Source organism: Crocodylus siamensis, chromosome 6 (genome assembly GCF_052110815.1).
Source record: "Crocodylus siamensis isolate JL-2025a chromosome 6, ASM5211081v1, whole genome shotgun sequence".
NCBI lineage: Eukaryota > Metazoa > Chordata > Crocodylia > Crocodylidae > Crocodylus > Crocodylus siamensis.
The window spans coordinates 93,089,907-93,102,615 of NC_143400.1; the positions used below are offsets into that span (position 1 = coordinate 93,089,907).

At 47.8% G+C, this 12,709-nt stretch overlaps 1 pseudogene across 1 annotated transcript in view; it reads left to right on the forward strand.

Annotated features, from left to right (window-relative positions):
• The first annotated feature begins 1,768 nt into the window (after positions 1-1,768).
• Positions 1,769-12,709, forward strand: part of LOC149863197 (cytochrome P450 2J4-like) — a 49,512-nt pseudogene continuing 38,571 nt past the window's right edge. The window contains exons 1-2 of the transcript XR_016443195.1: positions 1,769-1,790; positions 7,281-7,510. The product of XR_016443195.1 is annotated as a cytochrome P450 2J4-like (transcript). The remainder of the gene's footprint in view (positions 1,791-7,280; positions 7,511-12,709) is intronic.

The window sequence follows — 12,709 nt, forward strand, 5'->3', positions numbered from 1 at the left end:
GAAAGAACCGTGGGAGCAACAAAGGAGCTGAACTTTGGCAGTCCCAGGGGCTGACTTCAGGTACAGACAGGCTTTGCTAAAGCACCAGTAAAATGCTGACAGCTAATCAAACTTTTGTAGCCCTGATGGTGGCTTTTCTAGTTGTACAGTTTGTAAAGGTGTGACAGACAAGTAAACGTTTCCACCTGAACCAACTTCATCATGATCTCCTCATGGGAGTATCTGAAAACACATACCTTCAAGTAATCTGTGGTTTATTAGCCAAGCTGGATACACAAGAGTTGGTTGGACATCCACCTGTTTTCCATGCAAAGGAAATTTATGGTCAGTGCTTTGATTGCAAAAATCTGTAAGCCATAGTATGTAATGTGTCCTCCTTGCATGGTACCTGATGGTCATAGGAATTTAATAATATTAGGGATGATGTTTCTGACTTGTGAAGAAGTAAAAGACCTATGTGCGTGTGTATGTGTGTGTGTGTGTTTATACATATATCGATATATGTGTGTGTGTGTGTGTGTGTGTGTGTGTGTATAAAATATGTCTTTTTTAAGAAGACCTGTTCTACAGTTGCAACTTCCAGATACATCTGTCTTTGTCCCTTATGACAGGCGTTTTCTAGCTTGGTCTCCAAACTGGTTCTTTGGAAGGATGTACTGGATGTATGTGGGTGTCTGTATGATCAGAAGGGCTGGAGGGGAAAAAACCCTGACACTAAAGTCACAATTCGAGTCAAGAGATGTCACTCAATTTGAGGGCAGGGAGGAGGAGGAGGATGATTGGCTGGCTATCATTGTCTCTCCTTGTGCTGAGTCCATAGTGCTCAATATGTGAAATATTCAGTGCCATGGCCATCAGCTGGGATTAAACGTACAAATCATGCTCTCACTAAATCAGAATGATGTTATTTAATGGCGACTATCCAAAAGCTTTGCAACAGGAAAAGTAGAAAGCGACCAATCCTGACAGTGGGATTTAATTACGGTGCTAATAACCACAAGCTTCTTGCATAATGTTGTGTTCTCTGGTCATAAATGTGGTAGTAGAGGCACCTACTTGGGACCAGGCCTTGTTTGGATGATTAATTGAATTGGTTGGGCAGGAGCCAATCAGACAGCAATAAGACACAGTCATGTCTGTGCTGGCTCAGTCCCTTTCGTGGTACAAGACATGGGGTGGTTGGTGGCACTAAGGACCACTGGAGTTCCCAGCAGGTACAGATATCTGCCAGTCTGCTCTTTGCTGATACCTGACCTGTTATACATGCATGTCAAGAGGATGAAAACTACAGGCTTTATTCAGTTTGACTCAGGCTGCAAAAGTCACTTGGGACTTAATGGAAAGGGCCCATTTGACCCAGTTGGGACAAGCAGAAGAAAAGGCAGAGAAATCAAGGGTAGCATCTCAAATTGATATGGCTTCTTCTGCAACAGCTCACCTGTCCCCAGGCAGTTAGGGTGCTCACCTTGACACTGGCAGACTTTGGTTCAGATCCCTGCCCAGAGCCTGGCAGAGCGTAGGTTTGAACTTGGATCTCCCACCTCTTGGGTGAGTATCTTAACCAGGGTTATGGCATATTTGGGAGCAGGGTTCTCACAGTTTCTTCTGTTGGGGCTCTTTTGCTTTGTATAAAACACTGCACAGAGCCAGGAAATGAATCTAGCCCAGTGGTTTGGACACTTCCCCGGGAGATGGGATGTCTACGTATCAGTCCCTGCCTCACTGGATATTCGGGGTCTTGTGCAAAGTGGATGAAATGTCAGAAACAATGGCCTGGTGTGACTGCAAAGGTACGGTCCTTTAGTCAGGAAGAGCAATGTGCTCACATCCTAATCTGTAGATTTTCAGGTATATTGAGAAATGCTTGATTGCACTTGCCCACGCCTCCCCCCTCAACCCCAATTCTTCTGTTACACAAAGGCAAGTTTAAAGTGAAGGCTCTGATGATGGGAATGGCCTGTTGGTACCTTCTCCCCCTGTGCACTGGGCTGGACGTGTGCAAGGAGTGGGTTCCTGACACTTCCAAGCTCTCCAGTCTAGACCTCCCCATCCTTGTCCTCTTCTGAACAGCCCTGCGTTTGATTCCTCCTCCACAGCCCCATTGCCATTATCTCATGTCCATCCAGCTCCTCCCCATTGAGCCTTCTGTGATTTCACCTCCTGGCTCTCAGGTCCTCCTCTCGGTCTCCTATAGTCATCCACAGTAATTTCAGCCTCCAGGTACAGGACCTGGCCAGCATGTTTCCTTGCCTTCTCTTCATTCAATTTGCAGACCTGGTGCTCAAGTCTCCCTGTCACTACTTAGAGTCTTCCCAAGCACTTTTCTCTCTCAGGTCTCTCATACTGAGCTCCTTCTGTTTGAACAGCTAGGCTCTTTCAGTGTCATCTGTTAGCCAGGACGTTGTTGCCTTCCCATGATTTCCAGCCCATTCTCACTAATGGCTTCTCATCTGCTGCCAGCCCTCCCATCCCTTCCTTTTCTTCCCTTCCCCCCATTGATGTAGTTGTTGCTCATCTCATGCTTTGCCCACTTCCATCCTTCTCTTATTGCAGGCCCCACCCTACCAGCCCCAGCCCTGGTTTTTCTTCAGCATCTGCCTTCTCCCTTCTTTTCTAGTGCAGTCTCTAGGAGAAACCCCCTACGTCTGCAATCCCACTGTAAAATTGCAGTTACCTTATTCCAAAAAGCACTGTGCCCTGAGCCATTATTTGCACCATCCTCCATGCCAGAAGAACTTGTCTCAAGTAGTTGAAATGAGGTACCTGAGCACTCTTGTCAGGCTATTCCCTGCAAGTCTCCTAGCTGTCCAAGCTGAGCAGTGTCCTGAGCCTAAACTAATGCAGAAGAGCCTGAAAATTTACTTTTCACGGAGGGGTGCAAATCTTCCCTGGGCAAAGACTGCAGTTCACTGTGGCTGCATGTCACTGCTCTTTCCTGTGAGCATTTGTCTGGAGAAGTAGCTGAAAGGAGTGGGTTTTTGGTTGCCTTTTCCACACTGTCTATTGTCTACAGAGCCTGACAGGTGAAAACAGACAAGTGTTTTTGGAGCTGAATGGAAATGTGGCAGCTCCATCCATGTCGGATTTGTTCTGTTCAACAGCCTTGGTCATTTCCATGCAAAGCTGCCGTAAGGACTGATTACTGCAGAACTTTGTCAGCCCAGCCAGGACCAGGGTCTCTTTGGGTTAGGCTTTTTTGCATTAAAATGCTCTATGTCTGTATACACACAATTAAAAGTTGTTCCCTGCCCCAAGCAGCTTAAACTTTAGAGCTGAGAGACAAAAACAGGCGTGGCAGGGAAGGAGGTGAATAGAGCTGTCCAATGACACTGCATACCAGTGGGGCATAACCCACAGCTGGATCTGGCTTCTGCAGTTACTGGATCTGCCTTGCAGCACAGGGAATCAGTGATGAACAGCTGGGGCCAGTGTGTCCCCTTCCCTTCCCTGTAATGCACTGGGCCACCGGTACCCTCTGCTGATTTCTCCCCTCCCTCTGGCATTGGCAGCCACCTCCCTCTTTCTCTTCCTTACCCTCCCTTACCAGAGGGGAGTGATGGCCACGGCGCAGCCAGGTCGCAAGCACCCAGCCCACTGCTCTGCAAGGTGGAGCTCTGCTTCCATGTACCGTAAGCAATAGGATCCTCACTGCCCCATTTAGTGCCAGATTTACACGTCCAAACGTGTGTCTGGATTTTCCTGAAATCTCACCGACAGTCTAGTACTTTGGATTGATCTGGTACAAGTGGCGAACTGTGGGGCTGTGAGGCTCACACCAGTGAGGGAACGAGGTCATTTCTGGTATAATATGTAGTGTGTTTCTTGGCATAGAAGGTCTGTTTAATATACTTCGACATGCAAAAATAGTTTCCCCTTGGCTTAAAGGGCTAGCCAGTATTTGGGACTTTGCCAGGTTGTTTCCACTACCATGTGAAATAGGTGCTGTCAGGCATTTGTGTGGCCCCAACCTGCTTGCTTACCAAGAGTGTGCCCGGTGCTCTGTTTCCCAATGCCTGGGAGAAACAAACCAAAGGAGACATTGTCCTTTCTCACAGGGTGTTCATAGATATGCTCTGGGAGGCAGATGGAGGGTGAGTTTTAATTAGCACAGCTCCGAGAGCCGCACTAATTAAAGTGCCCTCAGCGTCATGTGTATCAGCATCCCCACACTGAAAAATGGCAGCGAAGTGCTTGGAACTAAAGATCATTGAGCGAGCTTTAGTTTAAAGCACCCCACCACCATTTTTCAGCACAGGACAGTGATACATGCTGCAGCGTGGTAATTACCACATTGCAGGGATTAATTGAGTCTGCTCCCACACACTGTAATGACGGTGTTGGTGCAGCCTCGCTCCACACGTGTACAGGAGCCCAGGTATTCCAAGCCTGCTCTTCCAGACAATTCCTGCTCCAGGTGTATCTACCTCTCTTTGATCTCTACCAAGTAAACCATTGCCACTGAGAAGCATTTAATTGCCCTCCCTGCTCCCTCCTTAATTTAGTCTAAATGATAGGTTGATACCTTTGGCTTCAAATAGGTCTGTGATTGATGACAGTGGAGACATTGCTACATTGCAGTGTATTACATTTCTCAGGAATGCGTGCACGTTCTCTTCCTGCTGGGAGTCGGACTATAAAAACATCTTTATGGGAAACAAAGAAAGAAAGATCCAGTCCATGCATTTACAGCAGAGACCCAGCTGCCTTGTAAAGCTGAATTAAAATTTTTTCAGTAAGAGAGGTCCATGTCACCCTGTTTGTATCTCTTGTGTCTGTGTAGTTTCTGAAGATGCTGTGGGTTCGCAGATGACTTTCTCTGAGACCAGTCCCATTCCCAGTCTTTGGAAACCTCTTGCAGCTCAACTTTAAATTTGATCATGAGGGCCTCAAAAAGGTATGTATTTTCAGATTACTATGAATGGACTATTAAGATGACCGAGAAAACACATGTAATTTTTGGCAGCCTTAGGTGCCTCTCCATGCCAAGGAAAATTTTATTCTAAATGTTGTAGATGTGAAAGTCAAACAGGGTCATGACATCTGTTATTTCAAATGTAGAATGCATCAAATTATTTAATATCAAATGGCTTGATAACACCCAAGAGGATTAAGAGTGAAACAATACCAAAGGGGGCATTTGTATCCCCTGATGTGGAGAAAGAAATAAGTTTTTAAAGGGCAACTTTCATATTATGGAGTTCTTCATGTATATTGGATTTCACCTTGACATACTGCCAGTGTGTAGGTTTCCCACTAAAGGAGCTCTTGGGACTGTACGTGTATGTGTTTGCAATACAGAAAGGTCGATGCATCTGATCTGTTCATCTGCCACCAATCGTTCCATAATTTAAATCAAGTTCCTGTGTAAGGTCTGCAGAGGAGGGAGCCTACCTCCATCAGCATTCTTTTGCAGACGTCACAAAGTCTGAGGATGAAGAAAGTGACTCTTGGTTAAAATGAGGACTGTGGACGATGCAGGAGAATGGAGGGGGAGCTACAAGTTGTGTCCATACTTAGCACATGGGCCATGTTTTCAAAGCTCTTTAGGCCAGATTTTTTTGGACGTGCACAGATGAGTCCAGGTTGGCAAAAGAGCAGGCAGGGTGCTGAGCTCCCTTGAAGGATCAGCCACCTATTTAGGTGCCTGAACAAGAAGTAGTCTCCTGTGAAATCTGGGTTACTGAGCACTTCTGACAATTTAGAAGTGCTTCAGCGAAAACATATTCATTTACATAATGTTTTTTGGTCTACACCAGCCTAATGCGTGTTTGACATTTACAGGCTGAAAATTCAGCTTTAAAGTCATTGGGGAAGGTGAATCGCCCAGAAATACCGGTTCTGGCTCACACGGGCACCTGCTCCCTGACACCTGCTTTCAGGCAGCATTTTCCAGCCCTTCTCTGCTTCCAGCTGGCTCTTGCAGTTTGTCACTGCTCGAGCTCTCCTGTCCTCCCCACAGGCTCCCATTCAGTCGTCTGCTCAGCAGATTTTTGCAGCTCCTAGCAGCCCCTACCACCTTTATACCAGCCCCCAACTTCAGCAACTCCCCCTGTCTCCAGCCTCAAGGGAAAAGGGCCGGCAGGGGTCATGGGTTCCTAGCTATTTGTGTCCCATTCTTACAGTGGGCTGTCAGCAAACTGGGAGGGAGGGGATATTGTTCTCCTGCATCTGCTCAAGGATATTGTCCCACTCAGAGTACATGGAGCTCCTCCAGGTCAGATGCCTTGAATGGTCAGAAGGGGAAATGGCAGACAGTTCACAGGTAAAACATTGTTTTCTTGGCCCATGATGGGCCCAATGAACTTTTAGGACTATCCTGATCTTTGGTGAGGATTCAAGGGGAGGTTTACTGTACAAAGTTGGTTTCAAATGCAGGATCAGGTGAGAATAAATTGAAGACAGAGCTTGTAGTAGGCTGCACACCTTGAGCTGCAGCTCAGGTGTAGGCAGGCAGAAAATAATTGTAAGCCTGTTTTGGAGGACTGAGTCACTGAGAAAGATAACAAGCTGGCTCTGGGGGAGTTAAGACTCCCAGAAACAGAGCAGAAGGGAGAGCAGAGTGAGTGAGCGAGCAAGTGGGTGGGTTGGCTGATAGCTGAGCTCTAAGCCCCACTCCATGACTGCCTTTGTCCTGGAGTTTTGCAAGAGACCGTGAGGGAAGCTGAAAGGTGCTGAGGTCACCTATGCACGTGCCCGACGCCTACTCCAGTGCCTTCTAATTAGAATGTACCGGAGAAGATGCAATTAGAGCATGCTAATTAGAGTGCTTCAGCAGCCTCAGTGTCAAGTATATTCGGTGTCCCCGCATTTCAGAAAGGCAGTGGGGACGCTTTGACTAAAGATTGTCAAACGAGCTCTAGTTAAAGTACCCCCACCACCATTTTGAAGCATGGGACACTGAATACATGAGATGCTACAAACATTTGATGTAGAATGGCTCCCGGGAGCTGCTCCAGTTAAAACGCCCCCGCCCTCACCCAGGAGCACATGTAAAGATGCTGAGGGACTGAGAGTTGATGGAGATTGTGAACTGCTGGAGGGAGCTGTTGGAGAAGGAAGAGGGCAGACTAGTGGTGGCCAAACCGAGCCCGAGGACTCTCTTCAGGTCTGGGAGAAGCCCCCTGCTAGTTATGTTTTATGTTCATTCCTGTGGGGAGTGGGGGTTTGCTGAGAGCCAGAGACGATAAACACAGACTGAACCAACACTGAGACTATTTGAGCAAAGCAAGTCTGCAACCCATGACACAGCCCCTGAGGCATCCTGCCCTGGGGGGAAGCAGGTCCAGCATTTAGTTGTGAGGTGCAGTGGTTTTCACCTGGACTTTTCTGGCACTGGCCTTTTCTACAAACGGCAAAAACTCATGGCTGCATCTTCATTTTGTGGCTGGTGCATGTCCTTGTGGTCAAGTTGCATGGATTTCAGGCAGTGAAGGCCAGTCTGACCACCCACACGAAGACGTCACTGCACGGCCTAAGACTGCTGCCTTTAAGCTGTTGACAAATGGAAACGGTCGTGTTTTTTTCTGCATATGAAGTATATGGAATTATTGAACTTGTTTTTGCTCTTCCTGTTTTTCAGCCATCTCAGTGGAACTAGCTGAAAATTGTAAAATTTGTAAACTCAGTAGGACCAAGAAGAAAAATTCAGAGGAAACATTCTGAAGTGTTTATGGAGCCAGATCACGAGGTGAGTTTTGATTGCTCAAGGTAATGAATGATGTCTAGTGCCCCAAAGAACTGGGGATACAAAAGGTATTTCTTTCCTCTCCCCCTATTCTTTGTATTTAAATAACCTTCTTTCTGTGCAGTGTCTCTGCTCTGCAAGTCCATTCATCGATTCTAACAAAGTAGGCTTTAGCTTCGGAAAGCTCATGCCCCTGAACAAGTTAGTCACACTGTGACTAACTGCCCTGCTTTGTGTTTGAAGAGTTTATTAGCTTGGTAACGCCCCTTGCCATGTTGCTGGTTTCCGAGGCCGCCAGACCCCTGCCAGAGCTGCAGTGTTTTTATGTAGTCAGGTCTTCCTTGCTGCATATAGTTAGTGAACACCAGCTCTGTTGGATCCCACTGTACCCAGGTGGTTCCTTCATCTTTTAGATGCTGTATAAATATCAAGACACAATAGTTTACCACCATCCCTTGTTCAGAAATCTCTCGCACCAGGCACTGCCCAGTCTAAGAGTTTCTTTCCTGTTTGCTTCAAAGTTTTATGTGTTTGGACTCTCTTCCACCAGGCTTCAAACTAATCTCCTCTTCTACCATGACCATCCCTGAATATTCAGACCAGTTGGCCCTTCTCCTTGGGCTCAGTACCTCTCTAGTGTTGCTGACACCGAGGGTTAACAAGTGATGGGACTGTTCAGTTTGTCAGAATGAAACACTCTGGGAGAAATATGGAACAGAACAGAAGTTTTTGTCATTTCAATGGAAATGAAAATGTCACTGTCCACCCAGGAAAAAAAAAAAGAAATCAGAACTAACATTTTCCTGCCGAATTAATTTTGATGTTGTGAAATTTTGTGTCTTTAATTTTTCTGAACTTTTTGTCCTTGAAAATTTTTGGTATTTCACCTTTTGGTCCATTGAACTACTGGAAAATCCCACAGGGTGAAAATTCTGTTTTCTAAAAAGTCTAATGAAGGTCGGTTAAAGGCCAGCTTTTAAAAACAGGGGTTGGAGTTTGTTTAATATTTGCCGTTGAAGACTGGGTCTTTCAGGCAGGAGAAGCTGCAGTGACTTCCAGGTTTGCTGGGGCTGTGTTCATCCTGTGGAGGTCCAAGAGGACCGTTCCGCCTGGGAGGATGCAGTTGCAATGGCCGCGCTCGTGCTCCAGAAGGATTGTGCACAGTGGGGTTTGTGAAAGCTGGTTGTTTCTCCCTGTTAAGTTGTACACAAGTCCAGTTCTGCATCTGCCCCTGGTCTGGGAAAGGAGTGCTGCCAGCACCCAGTTTTTGTACAGACTTTCACATGGAAAATTCATCCAAGAATTCATGTACAGAAATGCAGGCCTTTGCCATACCTGCTCCAAGGAGGAGCTCCCCTTACTCTCTCCTGTCCCTTGGATTGTGGGGAGCTGCCATTCTGGCTTACTTCACTTGCTTTCCCCATCATCAGTATCTTTTCTCTTTCCCCATCTCATTTTTACTTGTGTCCTACTTATTTTCTCCCTTCATGCTCCTCCACATTTTCAGTATTGCTAATAGGGGCAGGGGTGGGGCAGGCACTAAGGCACACAGCTGACAGCACAGAGGTCACAAGTTTGAGGCCATAGCAGAAGTCCTTATGGTATGGCTCTGCCACAGTCCAGTGAACCTTGAATTTTGCTAACTACCTTGCCACAAGGACACAAAAAAGGAAAGGAAGGATTGCCAACCTCAAGAAATAGGAAACCGTGAAATCATGGGCCTTTTTCTTTTTAATTATGGTTTTTTAAATTTCTGTTTTGACTTGTATTTTTTTCATACCTCTCTACCAGCATGTGTATATATGTGATATAGTTTTAGGTTGAAAAGTCAAGGTTTAACTCATGCTTCTCACTGGCTGCTCAAAAGGGAGTACAAGTAGTAATACAAGGAATACAAAAATTCCTTATCTTATGGTGGCGTGGGAATGACTTGATGAGTCAGGAGGTCCCTTCCCGTTCAGAATAAAGACTCTACTTCCTGCTGTTAGAGAAGGGAAGGGTAAATACCTTGCACATCCTGTTACTGTCTTGCCCCCCTCCCCAGTTTTTTATTTGATCCCCATATTACTTTCCTGTATCTCAGCTATAAAATACCACTGGAAAATGCAGAATAACCATCAAAGAAACACAAAATGCTCCCTTCCTCTCATGTAGCAACTTACCTATATTATTTTTCACTGAAGATTTTTTGAGCTGCATGAATTTTTACATATAAGAATGTCATGAGCAGTAGTCATCTTACTAACTGCTGGAAAACCCCTAACTGAATCGAAGCTTTCTCGACATGAATTCAGCAGAGGTGGACCCGTAGCAGGTGCAAAAGTGCAATTCCATCCCCACTTCTGCCGCTGTCTCTGGAGCCTGGTACCCCATGTAGCTTCCCCCTGCAGCCCCCAGATTTGAATAGGGCACAGAGTGGCAGTGCAGAAAGCAGGCACAGGAAGGGGAGATCCATGCACGTGGGGCTGAGGGAGCCCTAGAGCCAGCCTGCCCTGCTCCAGCCATGGGCTGCAGCTGTGCAGGGTTCTGAGCTTGACTGGGGGCAGCAGCAGTAGCTGCTGGCAGGTTTTCTCTTCCTGCACCTACTCCGGATGTCTCAACCCCCAGGAGCAGGCAGAAGAAGAGGAAACCCTCTCCCCAATACTCCTGCTGTCTTTGGGTGATGAAGGCATGCGGGGAGCCCCAGAGCTGTTCCACATGTGGACCACAGAAAGCAGCTGAGTGGTGTGCTGGGCTCAGCCAGAGGCTGTGGCAGGTTGGTGGAGGTTTCTTCTTCCAGGATCTACTCCCAGTCAGTGGGGGACACCCAGTGGGGGAAACTAGGGAAAGGAGGAACCTGCCCATTGCTGCTGCTGTCCCAGGCTGAGCCTGGCATCCTGTGCAGCTCCCCTCATAGCCTCCCCTGTGTCCATCAGGTCCAAAGAGGTGACAGAGATGTCTGAGTCACCTGGAAGAAGTGGGGGGGGGGAGGTAGGTCCCGCTTTCCGGCAGCTATTTCCTGCCCTGCCCTCCAATGTCCTCTGTTGGGCCAGGGACTCCAGCTATGTCTCACCCTTATTTCCCATCATGGTCTGAGGCCGTGTTTCCCAACCTTTTCCAATCCAAGGCACACTTACATTAATAAAAAATTTTCACAGCACACCTATTAAGGCATTCCCCATCCTCATAGCTATTGTAGCTTACTGCCACAGAAAAATTCTGCACACCTGCTCGTTTTTGACAGCACACTTCTGTGCTGCCACATACAGGTTGGGAAACACTGGTCTGAGGGACTGTGCGCTGTACCAATCTTTGCTAAATCCCAGATCTACCCCAAAGTTGGCAGAGTTAGATAATTATATTTAGACTCCTTGAATATTAATTTTAAAAAATGAGGTGTCATACACTCAGAACATTAAAAATACATTTAAACCCTACTCATTTCTTTGTATAATATCCAGGAACCACATACACTTGCAAAACATCCAATAATTACAGTAAATGGCATTTTTATAATGAACATACTTACAAATAATTGCTCCAGTAGCTCAATATAATCTATTTTATTTATTCATCTTTCCCTCCTGCTGCCCTGGGACTTGCCCGCTTGCCCAGACCCCCGGGTGCAGAGAGGTCCCGGTGCAGGAGGCAGCAAGGGGGTTGCAGCAAGGGGGTTGCTGCTGGCTCAGGGGTAGAGCTTGCCCAGCCCTGAGCCTGCCAGCCCAGCCCTGCAGCTCACAGCCATGGAGGCACCTCCGTGTGCTGAGAGCTCCTCCTGCAGGAGCCCAGCGCCGTGACTTGAGAACTCCCCATGCAAACTTCCCCCGGCTGCTCAGCGCAGCCTTCCTCACCCCTTGGATGGGAACTTGCATCCAGTCTCCCGTGTCTCCATTGCCGTCCTCTGCACACATGCTGCTCACCCCTGCTCCTCAAACCCTCTGTCTCCTGGGACCCTTCTCTCCCCTGAGGCGGGTCTGTGAAGCCCTTCGCAGTCCACATCTGAGCAGCGTCCTGTCTCATCCCTGTACTAAGGAGGGGCAATTGTTTTCTTTTCAGGCATGGCCTCAGTCTCCCCGTAGCCAGCTTTGCTAAGGGCAGCCACTTGGGCTCGTGCCCATAGACGGTAGTGGCCACCTTGCAGGCCTCATCTCAGTTTGAGGGAGGGGAAATGTGCAAGATAGAGGCTTTTCCTCCTGAAGAAAAACCCTGCCCGCCGCCCCCTGGACCATGAGAATAGCGATGGAAGAGTAGGCAGTGCTGCCTTCTTCTGCACCACTTTTCCCTCCATTCACCTATTTTTCCTGGCCTCCTCCTTTTCTGCCCATGTTCCCTGCCTTAGAATCACAGAAAATGAGGGTTGGAGGGACCTCAGGAGGTCGCATCTAGTGCAACCCCTTGCTCAGAGCAGGACCAGCCTCTAATAGACCATCCCAGCCAAGGCTTTGTCTACCTAAGTCTTGAAAACCTCCAACTATAGAGATGCCACCACCTCTCTGGGTAACTGTTCCAGTGTTTTCCCACTATCCTAGTGAGAATTTTTCCTATTATCTAACCTAAACTTCTCTTGCTGCAACTTGAGCCCATTCCTCCTTGTCCTGTCATCTGCTGCCACTAAGAACAGTCCAACTCCATCCTCCTTCGAGGCCTAGCTATTCAGGTAGTTCAAGGCTGCTATTAATACCCCTCTCAGTGCCCTCTTCTCTAGGCTTAATAAGTCCAGTTCCCTCAGTCTTTCCTCATAAGTCATGCCCCCCAACCCTTCCCTGTTGCTGGTGCATCCTGCTTTCTTGTCCTCCCACAGCCCCCCAGGGTCCTCCTGGCAGCGTGAGGCCTGTGTCCTCCCCCATTCCCTGCCCCTTCTGCAGGGCAAGGAGGAGAAGGTGTGGGGGGGGGGGGGGGCAGAACATGAGGCTCTGGGGCTCGCCAGCCTGGCTTCCCAAGGGGTTGCATGGCAGCAGCAGGCAAGCGTGAGCTCTGTGGAGGCCACGTTGTGAAAGCTGGGGGCACTTGCCTGGGCACTATTATTCTGTGGATGTACATTGTGCC